Source organism: Halichoeres trimaculatus, unplaced genomic scaffold, assembly GCF_033239565.1.
Source record: "Halichoeres trimaculatus isolate MK-OKI-2021-1 unplaced genomic scaffold, fHalTri1.1 fHalTri1_scaffold_15, whole genome shotgun sequence".
NCBI classification, from domain to species: Eukaryota; Metazoa; Chordata; class Actinopteri; order Labriformes; family Labridae; genus Halichoeres; species Halichoeres trimaculatus.
The window spans coordinates 33,782,096-33,797,385 of record NW_027437193.1 but is presented as its reverse complement, the minus strand read 5'-3'; positions in this window follow the sequence as shown (position 1 = coordinate 33,797,385).

Here is a 15,290-nt window from a genome sequence, read left to right as displayed (position 1 = left end):
AGAGACCAGTCTATACAGAGACCAGTCCACACAAAGACCAGTCTATACAGAGACCAGTCTACACAGAGACCAGTCCACACAAAGACCAGTCTATACAGAGACCAGTCCACACAGAGACCAGTCCAAACAGAGACCAGTCCACACAGAGACCAGTCCACACAGAGACCAGTCCACACAGAGACCAGTCCACACAAAGACCAGTCTATACAGAGACCAGTCTATACAGAGACCAGTCTGTACAGAGACCAGTCGACACAAAGACCAGTCTATACAGAGACCAGTCCAAACAGAGACAAGCCCACACAAAGACCAGTCTATATATAGACCAGTCAAAAAAGAGACTAGTCCACACAAAGACCAGTCTATGCAGAAACCAGTCTATACAATGACCAGTCCAAACAAATTCCAGTCCACACAGAGACCAGTCTATACAGAGACCAGTCTATACAGAGACCAGTCTGTACAGAGACCAGTCTATACAGAAACCAGTCCGCACAGAGACCAGTCTATACAGAGACCAGTCTATCAGGGACCAGTCTATACAGAGACCAGCTCCAGAGAGAGACCAGTCCACACAGAGACCAGTCAACACAGAGACCAGTCTATACAGAGACCAGTCCACACCGAGACCAGTCCACACAGAAACTAGTTTATACAGAGACCAGTCCACACAGAGAGACCAGTCTATACAGAGACCAGTCCACACAGAGACCAGTCCACACAGAGACCAGTCTCTACAGAGACCAGTCCACACAGAGACCAGTCTACACAGAGACCAGTCCACACAGAGACCAGTCCACACAGAGACCAGTCCACATAGAGACCAGTGCACACAGAGACCAGTCCACACAGAGACCAGTCTATACAGAGACCAGTCCAAATAGAGACCAGTCCACACAGAAACAGGTCTATTCAGAGACAAGTCCATACAGAGACCAGTCCACATAGAGACCAGTCCACACAGAGACCAGTCCACACAGAGACCAGTCCACACAGAGACCAGTCCACGTAGAGACTAGTCTATACAGAGACCAGTCCACATAGAGACCAGTCCACACAGAGACCAGTCCACACAGAAACGGGTCTATACAGAGACTTGTCCACGTGTGGACCAGCCCACACAGAGACCAGTCCACTTTGTTTTCACCAAAGTCAATGAAACAAAAGGCAGGTGCTCTCCTCTGTGTAGCACCAGCTCAAACATTTTCCTCTGGGATAGTTTGTGAAACAGAGGGACAGGTTCCTCACCTTTGGGCTCTGGGATGGTCAAACTTCCCACTCCATCCCCGCCTTTCTGCAGGCTCTGACTGAAAGGAGTTTGAGTCCATCACTCCTTCATTTCTAAACCCATCATGGCTTCAGCGTGTGGCTGTTATCAGAGGTCAGTACAGACCTGGACACTATCACACAGGCAGAGGTGTTTAAGGTCTTCACATTCATTTAACTCAAGTAGAAGTATTAATGTAAAAAAAAAAAAAAAAAAAAAAAAAAAAACAGGGATGCACCTGTTTGTGATGCATTTATGCCCACATTGAAAATGAACTTACTTTAGTAAGCAGACCCATGTATTTGTACTACTGAGCTTTAACGTGTGTTACATGGAACGGAAAGATATGATGACTTGAAGCCCATAAGTATTTTAATAAGGGTTGTCTTCCGTCCCACATATGAATACAGGACGCGATTTGTCCTGTATTTCCAGTTTTCCTTGAATGCAGCACCATTCTGCCCAAATTCAATGTGAGCCTGTTTGAGCCCACTGATAGCAGCAGTTGGTTTGGTTGGTTGATTTGAAGTGTGGACTGAGTGCTCATCAATCTTTGGGTGGGAGAAAATAAAAGGAAATCATAAGTAAACATGTTTGTGCATGTAGCTGCCTCTGGTATTCCACCTCCAGCCCCTTTAAAAGCAGAAGGATGCAAAAACACAGACGTGAGTGGGAAAATTCAAATGACTGGCTTGACAGTGTCAGTGAAATGAATTCAAAGGACATGGCAAAATCTGTCAGTCTGTCAGTGGTACATGGTGGCCTGTCTGACGACAACATGCGGCTGGAAAGCAACGCTACCGCAACAAGAAGCATCTACAGATACAGTAATCTTATTGACTAATGAGTAATTTGGAAAATTAATCCTACTAATAACTCAACAGTTTGAGATTTTAAAAAGGCATCAATCATTTTTGAGCTACCACAATGTTTTACCTAATATTTCTTATGAAGGTTATTTCTCATAAATCCATCAAGAATACAGACATTTCATTAATACAACATAAAAAAAAGTTCAATACAATATTGATTATTAATAACATGCATAATTTTAGAGAAAACAACAACAGGACAGGCAGGAAGGAATACATGTAAATCCAATAAATTGTATTGTCCATATAGAGCCAGATCAGAGCATGCAGTGCTTCATGGTCTGGGATGAGCCTGGCCTCTCACAGGACCACAGAATTTCCCCTGATTTAGATTCACTCTGCTCCTGTCAGCCAATATTCACTCAAACACAAACCTGTGCTTTATTGATGATAGCTGAACCGGGTCAGTACTGGTCCTGGAGGGGTCACATGTCCACTGTTACATGCAACATGAGAGAGAGTTCCTCAAAGCCTTGCTCTAAGCAGAGCGCTCCCATCAGGGATTACTACCCCCCTTGCTCCAATGATCTGTGTGTGGATCACAGGAAGAGCAGTGTGTGTGTGTGTGTGTGTGTGTGTGTGTGTGTGTGTGTGTGTGTGTGTGTGTGTGTGTGTGTGTGTGTGTGTGTGTGTGTGTGTGTGTGACCTTGTGGTTCATCAGCTGGGGAGTGAAGATTGTAATGATTTGCTCAGTTGAAATGAAGCTCTGCGTTCAGAGCTCACAGCTGTGGTGAAGTGTGTGACATGATGACAGATTACGGACTCATAATGGACTACTTTGTTACAGACCGGGTCCATCAGGGACCTTTGGCTCCAGCAGGACACAATGAAGAATATAAACTCTTAAAAACTTCTGTGTTTGGTGTCCTGATGTCAGAAGACAGACTCTAAAGTCCTGAAACATTAAGCTGCACAGAGCTGAAGCCAAGTTGTGGAAAAGTCAAGGTCTGGCCTAGATCTGGTCTGGATCAGGTCCAGCTCATTGTGCTTCATGGCAGTAGGCTGGACTAGAATAAAATAACCAGTAATTAACAGCACAAGGAGTCAGGCAGTAACAGCAGCACCTGTGTCAGCTCCTCTACCTGTGTCAGCTCCTCTACCTGTGTCAGCTCCTCTACCTGTGTCTGTTACAGCCCCAGCCGTATAGGCTTTGTTGTGTTGTGTGTGTGTGTGTGTGTGTGTGTGTGTGTGTGTGTGTGTGTGTGTGTGTGTGTGTGTGTGTGTGTGTGTGTGTGTGTGTGTGTGTGTGTGTGTGTGTGTGTGTGAGTGTGTTTTTCCCCTCCTGCTCTTTGCCTCTACAGGTGCAGCCCTGGCCTCCACTGCAGCTCCAGGTGATTGGGCTCACCTGTAGCTGCTTAACTATCAGCAGGACCAGTATAAGAGCAGGAGGGAGGCAGCAGTCTGCCCCAGTGTGTCTTCAACTGCGTGTGACTACAGAGGTTGTGTTGCTGAAAGAGGGGTTCAGCCTTTTCCTTTGGATTTTGGATTTTGCTTGCTTGTTTTGCTTTATTTCATTAGAGATTGGTTTTGAGGTTTGACCTTTTTTTGTAATAGACACTTTCCTTTTACAAACACTTAAGTTCATCCCTCCTTTTGTCCTGGGTTCATTTTTGTTACTCCCCACCTTCATACCCTAACCATCTGTGGGGTCGTAACAGTGTCAGCTCCTCTACCTGTAACGAATCCTCTACCTATGTCAACTGCCCTACCTGAAATGGCTCCTCTACCTGTGTCAGCACCTCTTCCTATCTCACCTTCGGTCCCTTATATTTCATAGTTTCTCTACCTGTGTCAGCTCCCGTACCTGTGTCAGCTGCTCTACCTGTGTCAGCTCCTCTACTTGTGACAGCCTCTCTACCTGTGTCAGCTCCTCTACCTGTGTCAGCTGCTCTACCTGTGTCAACTGCTCTACCTGTGTCAGCTTCTCTACCTGTGTCAGCACCTCTACTTGTGTAGGCTGCTCTATCTGTGTCAGCTTCTCTACCTGTGCCAGCACCTCTACTTGTGTCAGCCTCTCTATCTGTGTCAGCTCCCCTACCTGTGTCAGCTGCTCTACCTATGTCAGCTGCTCTACCTGTGTCAGCTCCTCTACCTGTGTCACCTTCTCTTTCTATCTCAGCTTCGGTCCCTCTACATTTCATAGTTTCTCTACCTGTGTCAGCTGCTCGACCCATGTCAGCTCCTTTACTTGTGTCAGCCTCTCTACCTGTATCAGCTCCTCTACTTGTGTCAGCCTCTCTACCTGTGTCAGCTCCTCTACCTGTGTCAGCCTCTCTACCTGTGTCAGCTGCTCAACCTGTGTCAGCTGCTCTACCTGTGTCAGCTTCTCTACCTGTGTCAGCACCTCTACTTGTGTCAGCTGCTCTACCTGTGTCAGCCTCTCTACCTGTGTCAGCTGCTTTACCTGTGTCAGCTTCTCTTCCTATCTCAGCTGCTCTACCTGTGTCAGCTCCTCTACATGTGTCACCTTCTCTTTCTATCTCAGCTTCAGTCCCTCTACATTTCATAGTTTCTCTACCTGTGTCAGCTGCTCAACCCATGTCAGCTCCTCTACTTGTGTCAGCCTCTCTACCTATATCAGCTCCTCTACTTGTGTCAGCCTCTCTACCTGTGTCAGCTCCTCTACCTGTGTCAGCCTCTTTACCTGTGTCAGCTGCTCAACCTGTGTCAGCTGCTCTACCTGTGTCAGCTTCTCTACCTGTGTCAGCACCTCTACTTGTGTCAGCTGCTCTACCTGTGTCAGCTTCTCTACCTGTGTAAGCTCCTCTACCTGTGTCAGCCTATCTACCTGTGTCAGCTGCTCTACCTGTGTCAGCCTCTCTACCTGTGTCAGCTCCTCTACCTGTGTCAGGTCCTCTACTTGTGTCAGCCTCTCTTCCTGTGTCAGCTTCTTTTCCTGTGTCAGCTCCTCTACCTGTGTCAGCTCCCCTACCTGTGTCAGCTTCTCTTCCTGTGTCAGCTGCTCTACCTGTGTCAGCTCCCCTTCCTGTGTCAGCTTCCCTACCTGTGTCAGCTTCTCTATCTGTGTCAGCTTCTCTACCTGTGCCAGCACCTCTACTTGTGTCAGCCTCTCTATCTGTGTCAGCTCCCCTACCTGTGTCAGCTGCTCTACCTATGTCAGCTGCTCTACCTGTGTCAGCTCCTCTACCTGTGTCACCTTCTCTTTCTATCTCAGCTTCGGTCCCTCTACATTTCATAGTTTCTCTACCTGTGTCAGCTGCTCGACCCATGTCAGCTCCTTTACTTGTGTCAGCCTCTCTACCTGTATCAGCTCCTCTACTTGTGTCAGCCTCTCTACCTGTGTCAGCTCCTCTACCTGTGTCAGCCTCTCTACCTGTGTCAGCTGCTCAACCTGTGTCAGCTGCTCTACCTGTGTCAGCTTCTCTACCTGTGTCAGCACCTCTACTTGTGTCAGCTGCTCTACCTGTGTCAGCCTCTCTACCTGTGTCAGCTGCTTTACCTGTGTCAGCTTCTCTTCCTATCTCAGCTGCTCTACCTGTGTCAGCTCCTCTACATGTGTCACCTTCTCTTTCTATCTCAGCTTCAGTCCCTCTACATTTCATAGTTTCTCTACCTGTGTCAGCTGCTCAACCCATGTCAGCTCCTCTACTTGTGTCAGCCTCTCTACCTATATCAGCTCCTCTACTTGTGTCAGCCTCTCTACCTGTGTCAGCTCCTCTACCTGTGTCAGCCTCTTTACCTGTGTCAGCTGCTCAACCTGTGTCAGCTGCTCTACCTGTGTCAGCTTCTCTACCTGTGTCAGCACCTCTACTTGTGTCAGCTGCTCTACCTGTGTCAGCTTCTCTACCTGTGTAAGCTCCTCTACCTGTGTCAGCCTCTCTACCTGTGTCAGCTGCTCTACCTGTGTCAGCTCCTTTACCTGTGCCAGGTGCTCTACTTGTGTCAGCCTCTCTACCTGTATCAGCTTCTTTTCCAGTGTCAGCTGCTCTACCTGTGTCAGCTCCCCTACCTGTGTCAGCTCCCCCACCTTTGTCAGCTGCTCTTCCTGTGTCAGCTGCTCTACCTGTGTCAGCTGCTCTACCTGTGTCAGCTGCTCTACCTGTGTCAGCTGCTCTACCTGTGTCAGCTGCTCTACCTGTGTCAGCTTCTCTTCCTATCTGAGCTCCAGTCCCTCTACATGTAATAGATTCTCTACCTGTGTCAGCTGCTCTACCCATGTCAGCTACTCTACTTATGTCAGCCTCTCTACCTGTATCAGCTTCTCTACTTGCATCAGCTTCTCTCCCTAAGTCAGCTCCTCTACCTGTGTCAGCCTCTCTACCTGTGTCAGCTGCTCTACCTTTGTCAGCTGCTCTACCTGTGTCAGCTGCTCTTCCTGCGTCAGCTTCTCTACCAGTGTCAGCACCCCTTCTTGTGTCAGCCTCTCTATCTGGGTCAGCACCTCTACCTGTGTCAGCTCCCCTACCTGTGTCAGCTGCTCTACCTGTGTCCGCTGCTCTACCTGTGTCAACTGCTCTACCTGTGTCAGCTGCTCTACCTTTGTCCGCTGCTCTACCTGTGTCAGCTTCTCTTCCTATCTCAGCTCCGGTCCCTCTACATTTCATAGTTTCTCTACCTGTGTCAGCTGCTCCACCCATGTCAGCTCCTCTACTCGTTTCAGCCTCTCTTCCTGTGTCAGCTCCTGTACTTGTATCAGCCTCTCTACCTGTGTCAGCTGCTCTACCTGTGTCAGCCTCTCTACCTGTGTCAGCTGCTCTACCTGTGTCAGCCTATCTACCTGTGTCAGCTGCTCTACCTGTGTCAGCCTCTCTACCTGTGTCAGCTCCTCTACCTGTGTCAGGTCCTCTACTTGTGTCAGCCTCTCTTCCTGTGTCAGCTTCTTTTCCTGTGTCAGCTCCTCTACCTGTGTCAGCTTCCCTACCTGTGTCAGCTTCTCTTCCTGTGTCAGCTGCTCTACCTGTGTCAGCTCCCCTTCCTGTGTCAGCTTCCCTACCTGTGTCAGCTTCTCTTCCTGTGTCAGCTGCTCTACTTGTATCAGCCTCTCTACCTGTGTCAGCTGCTCTACCTGTGTCAGCCTCTCTACCTGTGTCAGCTGCTCTACCTGTGTCAGCCTATCTACCTGTGTCAGCTGCTCTACCTGTGTCAGCCTCTCTACCTGTGTCAGCTCCTCTACCTGTGTCAGGTCCTCTACTTGTGTCAGCCTCTCTTCCTGTGTCAGCTTCTTTTCCTGTGTCAGCTCCTCTACCTGTGTCAGCTCCCCTACCTGTGTCAGCTTCTCTTCCTGTGTCAGCTGCTCTACCTGTGTCAGCTCCCCTTCCTGTGTCAGCTTCCCTACCTGTGTCAGCTTCTCTTCCTGTGTCAGCTGCTCTACCTGTGTCAGCTTCTCTATCTGTGTCAGCTCCTCCACTTGTGTCAGCCTTACTATCTGTTTCAGCGCTTCTACCTTTGTCAGCTCCCCTACCTGTGTTAGCTCCTCTACCTGTGTCAGGTATATGACTGCCCTCCTCTATCTGTTTGTCTGTCCTGTTGCAGCTCTTTCTGTGCTCTGGTTCCTTGGTGTCTATTGTAGTCTGGTTCCATGGCTGCCTCTCTCTGACCTGGGCCTCCACAGACAGTCCAGCCTTTGCTGGCACTGATTGTAAGAAGACTAAAACTAGCCCCATTATTCGATGCTAGGCGCTGCCCAAGTAGCTGCCTGTTGCAGCAGCTCTCTCGTCTTTGTCAGTTTCTCGTAATTTTTTTTGGTCTCTTTTTGTCATCTTTGTATTTGGAGTGGATCATTACTTTGTATGGTTCATTGTTGGTCATGGACACCAAACTTTTTGTGGCTTCAGTGATATTTTTACTACTTTTTCTCCTGTGTTTGTCTGGAGATCCTACATGTAACCATGGCTGCATTGTTTACATGCGAAATTAGCTGTTAGCAGCCTGTAGCATGTCAATGCTATCTAGTGTAAGGCTTGATGATTTCCCTCAAGGTGAGGAGGAAGAGGTGAGGACGTGCTGGTTCTCAGGTGTGAGCTGGGAGGTGACGTGGACCTGTCCTTCCATCCATCATTGTTGGGAACATGGGATCTAGCTCCAAGGGATGGACGAGCTAGCTGTGCTAACCCAGCGGCATCGTGCTGTTCACGGACGTGGCTGACGGAGCTGACATCGGACGCCGGCCCCACATTGGAGGAGCTTCGCCTGCTGTGGGCAGACAGGATCCAGGAGACAGAGACTGAACAGACTTCTGAGGAGGCTCAGTCCTGGACCCTGTGGAGGTGGAGACTGGCTGACTGGAGAGTGGTGGACGGGATGTTGTCATCTATTTTCTTGTGGACCTTTTTGCACTTTCAATACTCTTTCTTACTTTTGTTTTCTTAAATGCTGCGGTGACTCCTGTATTTCCCCTAGGGGATAAATAAAGTATTGTCTATTCTATTCTATTCTATTCTATTCTATTCTATTCTATTCTATTCTATTCTGTTCTATTCTGTTCTATTCTATTCTGTAGTGAGCTGCCATCTTTAGCAGTGTAAGTAAGCCAGCAGTTTCTCTCCCTAATTCTGTCATTGTGTCAGTTAAAAGAAGTGGTCATGTACCATATGTTTGATAAAAATGACTCATCAGGTCACTCTCACAGCTAACCAGTGAGGCGTAGCTGATTGAATGTCGACGTGCTGAGCCTGTGAGCCTGAGCTGAGGGCACAGAAACCCTCACCACTGATGAGCTGTGGCTGCTTTAGCACTTGGATAAAACACACTGACTTGACTGTAGAAAAAAACCTTTTCCTTCTTTAAACAGATTTTGATGTCAGTAAATCAGAACATGGTTTTGTTCATGGTTTTGTTCAGTGGTTTGATAAAAAGTGATTCTCATGTAGTCAGTGCACACAGAGAGAAATATTTCAACTAACCTTATATTTCTGTGAACAGTGATGATAATAGCTCACTGTTCATGAAAATACAGATCCAGTCTGCTTGGTCTGCTATTCAGTCACGGTGACATCAGGGTCATTGAACTAGTTCTGGTTCTTTTGGTGCTCTGGGCAGGAGCCAAGTCCTCTCCTCTGGACTTCAAGCAGCCTGGACCCTGATCCTCTCCACTCGTCCTCCAGACTGTGGATCCTTGATTCACTAATGTCATTTAAAACATGACTTTCATCTGAAAGAAAGCTTTGGACGACTGAGCTATAGACCAGTTCTTTGTCTCTGTAGCCCAGGTCAGACTTGTGAAGTGGTCTCAGGTTGAGGAGTAGTCTGACCCCATGAATGAGACAGCTGTGACCCATCTGTGAGTAGGGGCTCTTGGTGCTATGACTCAACTAGACTCAGAGACCATTTACAGGCTCATGGAACCTTGCAGGTTTTTCAGGTCATCAGCTGATCAGTGTGTCTTTATTGGTTTAGAGTTTTCATCTTTCTTGTCTGGATTTTGTTTGAGATACTGAACACTCAGTAACTGTGAGCCATAATCCTCTCAGTGGAAATAAACTGGTGATGGTCCAACTATTAAAAACTAAGGGAACCATCGCTGTCACTGGTTGATGTATCAACCTCATTCACAGCTCTTCATCAAACTCTGTTCAAACATGTTACAGGTGTTTCTCACAGATCAAGCCAGCAGGAAACCTCTCAGTCATGTCTGAGCCAACAACAAACTTAAAGTGCTTGTCAACCACAGGAACCAGGAAATGCTGGGGGACTGAAAAACACTGTAGTAAGCATGCCAGGCCTGTAGTTGGCGCTATGACTGTCTTGTCCAGAAGCAGCTTTAGGTAGATCTCCTCTGAAGTAGAGTTGGGCCGATCATCTGGTGAATTAGTGAATGCTAAGAGCAGAAGTGGAGCAGTAGATGCTCATTTTGTTAAAGACAGTCACAGATTCAGCAGATTGAGCAGCACAAGCACAACACAGTAGTCTGCGAAATTGTATCAATGGTACTGTTGTACTGTTATACACGCACAGCGTTACCACTGGAAACACCAGCTTGCTGTTTACACAGCAATGGTGGCAGCGGCATTTAAAAAAAAACACTCTGAGTGCTGTTTTCAAAAGTTTGCATTAAAGGTTGGCTATAAAACGTTGTTTCCATGTAAACTAGAGGCTGAAATGCAACATTACTTTTGAATTTCATCCTAAGACCATTGTTGTGTGAACAACCCCTGATAGTGTGAATGTGTCTCTGTCAGCCCCCCATGTTCCAGTTCGAAGGGTGACCCTGTAAACTGGAGACCTTCAGCTGAACGTGTCAGAGGTTATCCAGTTTACAACAGCTGTTCAAACACAGAAAACGTTCTGGGGAAATCATCCTAGTTTAGAACTAGTTTAGTACTCAGTGAATCCACGCACAGTGCAATAAATCCCAAACAGCCCAGGCTGAATCTGCTCTGGTGCTGTGTTGCACTGAAGGATGCTGGCCTCTCTGTGGAGTCATCTTCCCTGAATGGTCTTCATCACTGTCTCACTGTCCTCGACTGGTCCGGTGGTGTTCATTCGTTCTCCATGCATCACTGAATTGATCTGTGTAATCTTCACAGGACTTCACAGGACTTCAGGCCTCTATGGAAACACAGACACTAATGGGTCACAGGGACCATCACTGGAGACAATACTGGTGGAAAAGCCCCTTTAGACAGGACTTTGTGATCTCACACTGTACGTCAACCCTCAGTGTTAGCAGGAACTATGGGACACTGCAGGCTGAGAGCCAGTAATAAAGGTCAAAAGCTGTGCTCTTATTGACAGGAATCAAAGTTCTGCACAGGCGGTCTCCAGTGATGGCAGGCTGGATCATCTGTTAGCTGTGAACTCCAGGGTTATCAAACTACCTGTGAATGAATGATGCAGCAGCTGCTCCTGCATGGTGGGACCAGTTTTCACTCTGTATAAGAGGACTCTGAGCGTATGCTGGACTGCCTATTGACCTGTCTGACAATCTGCTCACCCTGGGCTATGAGGGGAAAAACCTCACGCATCAATACTGACTGCAGCATGCCAAATTAGTCTAGGAGAATTATTGATGTGTTGGGTCCTGGATTCAGGAAACGATGTGAGCTCACTGATTTTCACAAGGGAACGTGTCTCTATTACTCACCCAACAGCAAAGTTTAAACCAGGTGATTATACAACTTTCAAGCATTACTGGACATAACCATGGTCTGGATTTGTTCCTGTAGATGTCTGCTGCAGCAGGTCAACAGGCTGTTACAAGCCTCCTCCTTACATTGGAGATCTTCTCTCCTGTTCTACACCAACCTGATCCCTGGGGTCCTTGAGGCCTTCCTGTTGAAATATTCCCCATGTGAACCACACAGGCACCGGGCAAAGAGAGCTTTCTGTTTTTTGGCCCCAAAGTGCGGAGCTCCCTGGACTTTGACACAGCTCCCAGCTCTCTAAGTAACTGAACAGTCAACTCAAGACAAAGAACAAGCAACATGGTAATTTTACAAATGTTTGTCCTGACATGAATGTACTGGATAATATCCAAGGAGTTTGACATCCTAGAATGGCTCTACTAAGACTTGGGGATAGTGAGACATGAAACAACGGGAGAACAGGGCATTTATTGGAATAACAAAAAAACAACAACAAACAAACTAATAAACAAAAAAGGGTGTTGGATCTCTGGCTTTCCTATGAGGATAAATGATAACCTATAAGGTAACACTTTATTTAAAGGGGTATGCATAAGACTTACATGACACTGTCATGGAAATGACATCCGTCCTTCATGCATGTTTATGAATGCTGTCATTAAGTGTCACTTGGTCTATTATGTCAACTTTTAAAGAAAGTTGATACTTTTTGGGGATATCTTTTGTTATGAAAACTTCACATTTACAAAGACAACCTAACCTGCCGCTGTCTTTAATGGGCTGTCCGCTGCACTGCTCCCATTAATAAATAAATGAATAAGTCATGCAGTAAATGTTGGGATGATAACCCTGAAGCGTTTTCGGGGTCAGTTGGTTCAATATGGCACTGGCTGTGTCTGAAATCCCTCCCTGTCCACTATAGTGAATATGCCATTCTGTAGTGCTGTCTGAAATCTGAGTGAGCATAGTCGTTCACTATGGGTGCTTCTCAAAGCTCCAAAGTTCCATCCACGCCTCCTCCACTCGCCTCCTCCACTCGCCTCCTCCACTTGCGTCTTAGTCCCGCCCACCAGAGATGCATGCCAGAGACACGAGGAAACGAAGAGAGGAGAGAGGAGACGAGGAGGTTCATTTTATGAGCATTGAGATGTCCTCTCCTCCGGAGCGTCACATGACGTCAGTCTTGGAGTGATGGCGGCGTCACAGCTTGATAAACCGGTCTGAACGCACGGGAGAAACTAAATTAAGGAAAATAATGTAAACAACAGGGCGCTCGACCACGGAAAATTCATATTCACTTTTAGATCAGTTTAACATGAATATGTTCATGAATGAAAAAGAAAAATGTCACGTTTTCCCAGGCCCAGATTGATAGTTTTTAAGTCTTATATTGGGGCCACTTTGTGTTCATAAATAATATGTTTATTCTGCTATAAGCACTGCTTAGCGCACTGGTGGGACAGGAGGAGAGAGAAGAGGAGCTGTCTGCAGCGGTGCCTTTCATCCATTACGCGCACGCAGAGGGACAGAGGTGAAACTGTTGCTGTATCAGCCAAAAATTGCATGATCTCACACCCATCACTGATAAAACAACAGTTTGCTACTGTATGACAATTGCGTGGTTATGTGTTATTTTTAAAGGCATTATTGAACTGGCTCGAGTGGGCCAGTGGAGCGCGCAGTCAGCTGACCCGGAGCCTTTCAGTTTCACTTTGAGTTTGTTGTCTGTTGTCCGGTCTCTGGGGCTCTTTCTTATTGTCTGTTATCATCCTCGGTGAGAATGAATGTTGTAATCATCCAGGTAAATATCAAACATGTTTGAAAATTATCGGGGCGGCTCCGACGAGTCTGTGAGACGATCGTGGGGCTAAAGATTCATCTGTTAACCGCTCACACTAGAAGATAATCTTGGCTGAACGTCGGGGCTGATTTTAGTCTCCGACCAGATTTCTTCCCTGATTGTCAGGAGGACCGAATCTGGGTTAAATCGGGCGAGAATGCTGAAGTGCGAGCCCGGCTTTACACTTAAACAGCGTATCTTGCTCCATGGTGCTCACGTTTCACACATGTGGACAGCTGACGCTTTATAGCCGGCTCTGATACGTCACAAGGGGGCGTGTCTGTCAGTGAAAAGACTTCCGCGAAGCCTGCACTTGTGTTTCCTCGATTATGCCTCCTCCAGCTCAGTCTCCTCTCTCCTCTCTCCTCTCTCCTCCGAGCACATTTGGCGCTTTGGAATGTCCTCCAATATGGCTGCTCACAAAGTACTTCCGGTGTCGCGGAGGAGAGAGGAGATAGGAGACTGCATTTTGGCACATTGGGAAGCACCCTATATAGTCCACTCAATGTATCCCACAATGCATTTTGAAAAGTAGTGTATCACTATATGAGCAATATATACCATAAATGCATTGCTGTTCAAACAGAGGTAATTGCTGAATACATGTTTACTGATTACTGATAACATGAAACAACATAAAAAAACTGTCAGAGAACAACGCTTAACTCTCTGTTTATTTTTCGGGCGACCGTGTCTCACAGAGAAACAAACAACACAGACATTAGCTGCTGAACCGTCAATCATGGGTGATGCATTCACTGGACCTTGTTATTCTCAAACCCAGCAAAAGTTGTTGCGTAAATATATGGTTTATTTATTTAAAAAATAATGTGTAATAAATGTTTCTATTACATTGGGTTGTTGCAGAAAATATACTAAGTATTATAGTTATCACTGAAATGAATACTCCTTTGCAGTGTTTGAGAAAAATTATAACTTTAAATCCCCAGCCGTCTATGGGCGAGTAATTAAGTCACTGTCAGCAGCTGGCGAATGAGTGAGTAGTGTCCGAAATGTTTTTTTAATTTAGATGACTAAGTGGACTAAGAGTCCACTACATCTAATTCACTATATAGTCAGTGGTGAGTAGGGAATGAGTGAGTGATTTTGGACACAATGGCTGTTTTCCAAACTGCCTACTACACTAGCAGTGCCAACTATTTTGGCCGAAATTTAGTACATAGTAGTCACAAAGCAAAAACTTGCAAAATCAGCAGTATGCCAAATATCACTAGATGTCCTTCTGACCCAGGAAAATTTCTCTGTATTCTACCTCTACAGTCTACCTGGCATACTGTTTCCCATAATGCACAGAGCTGACACTGTTTGTCAATGCGGGTGGCAAGTTGCGGTGAATTACTGCCATCTAGTGGAATGAGTCAGCACTATAACCACAACACATCAACATTAACGTTATGTGGTCCGTGAGATAGAAATGAAGTGATGAGAAAGAAACACCAGTAAATCTTGTCACTTGTGATTGTAGAAGAGGTGCTTACTTCTACAAATTCACTAAAGCCTATATAAAAGACTAACTACCCCTTCTTAACCATACTTCAAAAGATTACGTATATGGAAGTGGATTTTTTCATCAGGTGTAAAAATAAAAATCAAGATTTATTTTCAGTCAATGATATAACTTTTGGTGTAAGATTAGAAATCAAGAACGATGATTCTGTTTGATATGATTAACAAAATAACTAAATGTCGAGATTTGCCCATAGCTTGTTTTGTAAATTTATATTAAAGGCAAAAAAAACCCCAACATCATTTGTAGCCCATCCTTCCGAGACTGGAAACCAGAGTAGTATACTACAAAACAGACCCAACAGAAAAGTCACACCACATACTACATGCAAAAGCAGTAGGTAATATGCAGTGCGTACTGCATACTACATTCACATGTAGTAGGTAGTAGGCAGTTTGGGAAACAGCCAACCACTGTTTTGTTGACTGACCAAAACAAAGATGGCAGCCGCCTATTAGAACTCTCATACCCCCTCTTCACCAGTGCTCTCAGTGCTAGTGCTTAGGTGTTTCATACGCAGTTAGAAAAAGGGGCTTCTTTTAACGTGTGACCATGAGGCAGAAATGACATCCTGTCATGTAAATAAAGATTAACAACCTAAGGCTGATTAGTCTGTTAAATGAAATAATTAGGTATAGACCTGATCTACTTGAGACTATGCACTGCTGCTTCGGTTTCTGCTTCAGTTCAACTTAATGAGGAAACTCCAACAACACTACAGACATCAGTGGTCACTGTA